The following is a 6,716-nucleotide window of genomic DNA, read 5'->3' as shown; positions in this document are numbered from 1 at the left end:
TTTCATAGAATGGTGTTCATTCAGTCATTTCCTCCCATAGTTGGGAATGAATTCACCTTATGTTGCACTTTGAACAGAAACCCAACCCTGACTCTGTACCTAGGTGTGGTCAATGCTATCAAAAGTAAACTCTTTGGTCAGGGCCCTGATAGGGTGATACCAGGAAATGAATTATTGGGTAAAAAATCTGTAGCAACATACAGGCTACAGCATTGCCAAGAATGTGGCCACATGCCTCTGTGGTGGGATCAATGATTGGACCTCCATGAGGGGTCAAGGTGCTCAAACAGACTGAAGGGGAAGACTGGTAAAAGTCTCTAAGAAAAATCTAGATCTGGTCCCCAACTTCCTTGCCTGAAGATACACTGCTTGCCTTTAAACACCAACCGTAAGTAATCATAAAAATGGTGGGAGAATGTATTTGTAGCTCTTCCTTTAGTTAGCCCTTTAAATGAAATGGATTAAAACATTGAAAATGAAATATGTTATTAATTTTGAAAGGGGGATAGGATTGTTAGCCACTTAAAAAACAAGAACAAAGTTCAGGTGGACTTGACTACTGAGAGAAATGGGTTTTTTTACTCCTTTTATATTTTATTATTTTCCACTTTTATTGATATGTAATTGACATATTACACCGTGTAAGTGTAAGGTATATAGCATATTGAATACACTTCTATGTTTCAAAATGATTACCACCATAGCATTAGCTACCACCTCCATTATGTGACATAACTACCATTACTTTTTGGAGGAGAAAAAATTTAAGGTGTACTCTCTTAACAGCTTTCAAATTTATGATGCATTATTGTTAACTACAATCATAATGTTGTAATTAGATTCCCAGAAATTATTCATCGTATAATTGGAAGTTTATACTCTGTAGTCCCTGATAACCACCATTCCACTCTGTTTCTAGGAGTTCAGCTTTTTTAGATTTCATGTATGTGTGAAATCATGCAGTAGTTGTCTTTATCTAGCTTATTTCACTTAGCACAATGCCCTCAAGGTCAATCCATGTTGTCACAAATGGCAGCATTCCATTCTTTTCTCATGACTGAATAATATTCCTCTGCGTGTGTGTGTGTGTGCGTGTGCGTGTGTGTGCGTGTGCGTGTGCGTGTGTGTGTGTGTGTGTGTCCCATCTTCTTTATCCATTCATCTGTTGATGGACACTTAGGTCATTTCTATGTCATGGCTATTATGAATAATGCTACAAAAAACATGGAGTACAGATGCCACTTCAATATTCTTTTTTCTTTTTCTTTGGATATATATCCAGAAATAGGATTACTAAATCTATGGTAGTTCTATCTTTAATGTTTTGAGGAAACCCCATACTGTCTTCCACAGTGGCTGTACCAATTTACATTCCCACCAACAGTGCATAAGGGTTTCTTTTTTTTACATCCTTGCCAACACTTGCTATTTCTTGTCCGTTTGATAATAACCATTCTAATAGGTATGAGGTGATACATCATTGTGGTTTTGATTTGCATTTCCCTGATGATTAGTGATGTTGAGCATCTTTTCATGTACCTGCTGGCCATTTGTAGGTCTTATTTAGAAAAATGTCTTTTCAGTTCCTCTGGGAAAGAAATGTTTTTAAATAGTGATATTGCTCCACACTCTGAACTATCAAAGTATCCTTTACACTTAATATATAAGACCACAAAAATGAGCAAACAATTCCTTTGGAGGATAAGATGAATTATAAGTAATTTAGAGATGTGGCCCAGAGAACATATGGGGAAGGGAGTCTGGAGTAGGCTGTTCTGTGAAAAAGTATCTGAGACCCTTTGTTTCCAAAAATTGAGCCTGGAGTTCTGACCTCAAAAAAAAGTGACCCAACCTTCAATATTCCTCATGTTGTACCAGTGCTGCTACTCTACATTCACCAGGAAACTAAGCTATAGAAGATGGACGTAAAACATGGTGTAGTGTGTTTAAAAGCCTGCACTAGGGATGCAGACTGCTAGGGTTCAAATTGTGGCTCCGCTGCTGTGATCCAGAGTGGGTATTTACCCCTCAAGTGCCTCAGTGTCATCGTGCTGTGACACAATAATAGCAGCCACTCCACATTAGTTTAGACTTCTAAATTAAATAGTCTGCCTTAGGCTCAGGTCACAATCCTGGAGTCTCAGGATCAAGCCCTGCATCCGGCTCCCCGTTCGGCAGGGAGTCGGCTTCTACCTCTGACTCTCCCTCCTCTTGTGTTCTCTCTCTCTCTTAAAGAAATAAATAAAAATCTTTTTTAATTAATTAATTAAATAGTAAAAAATGTGAAATTCTTAGAACAGTGCCACTTATATTGTAAGTCTTATATTATTATGCCATCATCACTTTATGTCATAAAAAGATTTTAATTTAAAGAAAGGAAGCTGCTTAACAATGAACTAAGGTAGTCTATTCACGTTTGTTCACCAGAACACAAACATCTTGAAGAACTACAATTATAATGTCAAAACAACACAAGAAAAAAAAACAGCTCTACTCACATTGGCTGACATACACATCATGGAGCGTACAGAGATAAAATACCAGCCTAAGTAAGTCTGCCGTGTGCTTGGGACAGCCAAAGACTGTAACAATTTCTGGAGAGAAGTATATCAGAGTAGGAAGTCCTAGAAGAACTGAGGCCAGAGAAACAGCAGCAGTGACCAAGACCCTGTCACTGACCCCATAAACTGTTAGACTGAAAGAGACAATGACCCACCACCATGGGAGTCATCCACACTCTACCTTTGTGAGGCACCAACCCAAAACATGTTCCCGAAGTTCCTCCTTCAGAAGTCAAAAATTCTGCCTTTCAGTTTACCCTCCACAACCTATTTCTATGAAATTACCTCATGCACTTTGAGGAACCAGGGCAAACCCACCATATTTATTTACACAGATCCCTTAGTTCTGCTGGTAACTTTGGTTTCAGATGCAAAGCTGAGAAGCATTAAAAAAATTAAAAAACAAGAGTATGCTCTGGAGAAAAATATCATTATATTCCAATTACAGAAGAATATAAAATCAGTAGAAAATTTGGAAAATACAGAAAAGCAAAAAGAAAAGGCAACTGTATCTGGACCCTAGTTACTCATCATCCCGAAAACTTGATAAATCCTAACTTTTTATTTTTATACATTCTGGTGGCTTGGTATTTGCATTTGTGGTTTAATTTTTTATTTAATTTATTTTAAATTATAATTTGTTAATTTATTGATTCGATCTATTTGTCCAGTAATCACGGATGTTAATATATTTTCATGTATTTCTTGGCCATGTCATTTTTGTGAAGTATCTGTTCAAATCTTTTGCCCATTTTTCTCTTGGGTTGTTAGTCTTTTTCTCATGGATTTGAGGGAGTTCTGTGTATAAGCTGGGAATGAGTCTTTTGACAAATACCTTCTCCTACTTTGTAGATTGACTTTTTACTCTCTTAATGTGTTTTTAATCCAATTTTGTGATTGTTTTCCTTTATGGTGGATGTTTGTTTTAGTCTATTTAATAAAGCTTGACTTTTCCAAAGGTCATAGAAATGTCCTCTCATGTTTCCTTCTAAAAGCTTTATTGTTTTCCTTCTCATATTGAGATCTACAATCCACCTACAATTGATTTTTCATGTGTGATACATGATGAGGTGAGAATTCAGCTTCCTCCAGCTGGATATCCAATTTCTAGCACTATTTATTGGAAAGGTCGTATTTTCCTCTTCTCCATTGCAGTGACACCTTCTTCATAAACCTGATGGCTGTCTTTATGAGGGTCTGTTTGTGGACTCTCTGTTCTGTCTCATCGGACTATTTGTTCTTGTGCAAATACCACACTGCCTTAATTAATGTGCTCTTATAATAAATCTTGATATCAGGTAGTTAAAAGCATTCAGACTTCGGGCCATAAACAACCAGGGGATAACTTGATTTGAACGCATAAAACTTAATTTATATGCTAAGTGCATGGGAGACCAGAGGTGAACAAAGAGGCTAGAGGTGAACAGATCTGTTAGAAAGGTATGCAATGTTACGCTTCATCTGCTGTGCCTGTGGAGGAAGCAGACATGCACTTGAAGTTTCTAACTACAAACCTTTTGATTGAAAGAATCACAGGTTTATTCAATTGCATTCTGTAACTATATGTTAAATTAATAACTGACATTGTTAAGGAGGGGGGCTTCCCCATCCTTAGTCCAAGGTGTGGATGATGGTGCTGCTATGACCAGCAGAGAGCATGGGGTGGGCGAAGTGTGCAGGGCAGGGCAGCTCTCATATTGGGAGAACCTTAGCCAGTGGTTGGAAATGAGGGAATTCACAGAGGAAGATATTGAGTTAGTGCTGAGAACTTAGGAGTCAGCCAAGGTTCCAAGATTTAACAGCACTGGAGTAACTGAGGTTGTCAAAGAGAAGAGAGTAGAATGAAGAAAAATGGGTTGAGATTATAGAAAGAAAAAAAAACCTGGAAAACAGGAGGAAGATGTGTCAGTGAAGAAGCATCATGAGGTTCAGGTTCAATGTCCTGTCAAGACATTGGCAAGAGGGGTGGCTAGGGTGCCTGGTGATACTTAAATTCCAGAAAGAAAAGCACTGTGTCATAAGGTTGGGAGTTGGCAGAACTGTAGCTGTTCAGAGATTATTTAACACAGGGATGGATTCAATTTCCAGAGAGCCAAAGACATTAGGGAATATAATCTGCCTCCATGAAAGTACGCCCTCTGTAGGACAAGGCAAAGTATGAATAAATACACACTTAGCTAGGCTCTAGACTTTGGTTCTGTCCTCTATGCATTTAGGTTTGGCTGAATACAGTTTAGGCAGAAAGGCAAGAAGAACCAGCATTTTAAAGCACTTACTGTGTACTAGGCAAGGTGTTTTCATTAACATCGTTGTTTTCAATCTTAAAACATTAGATGGAGACAGGAACTGTCACCCACATGCAGAAAGTGAGCCAGGCTAAGAAGCCAAGCAAAGGAAGAACACTAAAGGAGCAAGAGTCTATTCAGAGCTAAATGCATCTGCTCCTGAAGCCAAGTTCCCGTTTTCCCACAGGTCCAGGTGTTTTAGATTCTCTGCCAGACAGAGGAGCTGCAGCAGTGTGAAATCCGGGTTCTGCTGCCAAGCTCAGTGACCAACAGGCATGCAACAGATGCTGAGCAGTAAACTCAGAGGAAGGAACAATATGTTTGTCCAAACAGCCCTCAAGTTTGCATAAACTCAAGGGAGCAGAGATTTGCAGAGAGGTCAAAGCCACATTTGACCTTGTTTACATTTCTTCCATCTCAGGCAAGGTCAAAGGGCTGGTTCCTGTTTAGTACCAACTCTTACAGTAATTTGAGCCTCTGCAACCACCATACCCAGGGAATGCTGTCCTGCTTCCTTGGAATGCACTTTATGTGCCCACTGACCCTTGATCAGGCCTCTGGGCTGCTGATTTTCAGCTAGAACTTGAAGGTAAGAATATGGCTTAAAAGAAATCTTTAACTTACCGATTTATTATTTTTTTTATTTTTACTGTGGTAATGCATGTACTGCTATATAGATAGAGGTGATTAACTAAAGTCAGAGAATATTTTAAGGAACGTGAAAAATAAAAGGTATTTGTAACCAACAGACACCAAAATAACAGTGTAAAGCCTAGAAATTCAGGACCCAGAAGCAAAAATCTCCAAAATCCCTCTCCTATAGTACCATCTCTCCTTCCCACCCAGACCTTCCTCTACATGCTGAGCCTACAAAGGGGATTGGACCAGGTCCCTGAGCTCCGGGAGGGCTGGACATAAAAACATGTAATTGTAGGGCAGTGGAGTAAGAACTATAAAATCTACATACAAAATGCTACAAGATCCTGTGAGAAGGGACCACTCTTTCTGTCCATGGAGGACAGCTCACCAAGGAGGCCATACATTATATGATCTGACCTGGAGGGATGACAAAGCTTCCAGCTGGTTCCTCAAGTGGCAATTTTTGTGCCTTTGTGCCTGTAAAGGAAAAACTATTCCTGTGTTCTCTTTTATGTTACTTAAATAGCATACTTTGTACATACTTTATACTTCTGTCACCAGATATGGGGCGGGGGAGGGGGTTCCACACACCAAGCAATCCTCAGATTCTCTGGATACTGGCAGTTCTACAATTTAACTCAATTCAGGCACTCTTTACCTGGAGATAGCATCAGGTCCCACAGGTTAAGGGCTTGGTACCACAAGACTGCCCCCCAACCCTGACTTCAGATGCCAAACACAAGTTCAGGTTGTAGCAGGTGTTTCATTGAAGGTTCTCATGACCCCTTCCTTGAATTTGATTAATTTGCTAGAGAGGTTCACAGAACTTAGGAAAACACTTTACTTACTAGATTACTGGACTGTTATAAAAGGATGTAACTCAGGAACAGACAAATGGAAGAGATGCATAGGGCAAGGCACGTAGGAAGGGGTGCAGAGCTTCCATGCTCTCTCCAGCAACACCACCCTCCCAGCACCTCCACATGTTAATCAACATGGAAGCTCTCCCAGCCCCATTTTTTAGGGTATGTTTATATTATAGATTATATTTGTGTGTTCCCCTTAATATATATATATATATCAACATATACTTGAAAAAGGTAGAAATACATCAAAATAATAATTCCTAGGCAATGAATATTTCTTCATACATTTGGGTTTATTCCAAATTTTCTGGTACATATATACACTCACAATAAAAAAATGAGAGGGGTAATTTTTTTAAAAAAAG

General features: G+C 39.1%; 1 protein-coding gene across 2 annotated transcripts in view; it reads left to right on the top strand.

Moving 5' to 3' along the window:
* Nucleotides 1-223: 223 nt before the first annotated feature.
* Nucleotides 224-6,716, top strand: part of SULT1C2 (sulfotransferase family 1C member 2) — a 28,267-nt gene continuing 21,774 nt past the window's right edge. Inside the window, exon 1 of one of the 2 annotated variants that reach the window (XM_026515916.4) lies at nucleotides 224-388. The gene's annotated coding sequence lies outside the window, so the exon portion shown is untranslated. Of the gene's footprint in view, nucleotides 389-5,384; nucleotides 5,436-6,716 lie in introns of those variants that run through there. The other variant, XM_057309247.1, reaches the window with a different exon arrangement.

The sequence above is a fragment of the Ursus arctos genome, unplaced genomic scaffold (assembly GCF_023065955.2).
Source record: "Ursus arctos isolate Adak ecotype North America unplaced genomic scaffold, UrsArc2.0 scaffold_8, whole genome shotgun sequence".
NCBI lineage: Eukaryota > Metazoa > Chordata > Mammalia > Carnivora > Ursidae > Ursus > Ursus arctos.
The sequence above is the reverse complement of the archived record's forward strand: the minus strand, read 5'-3'. Positions and strand labels throughout refer to the sequence as shown.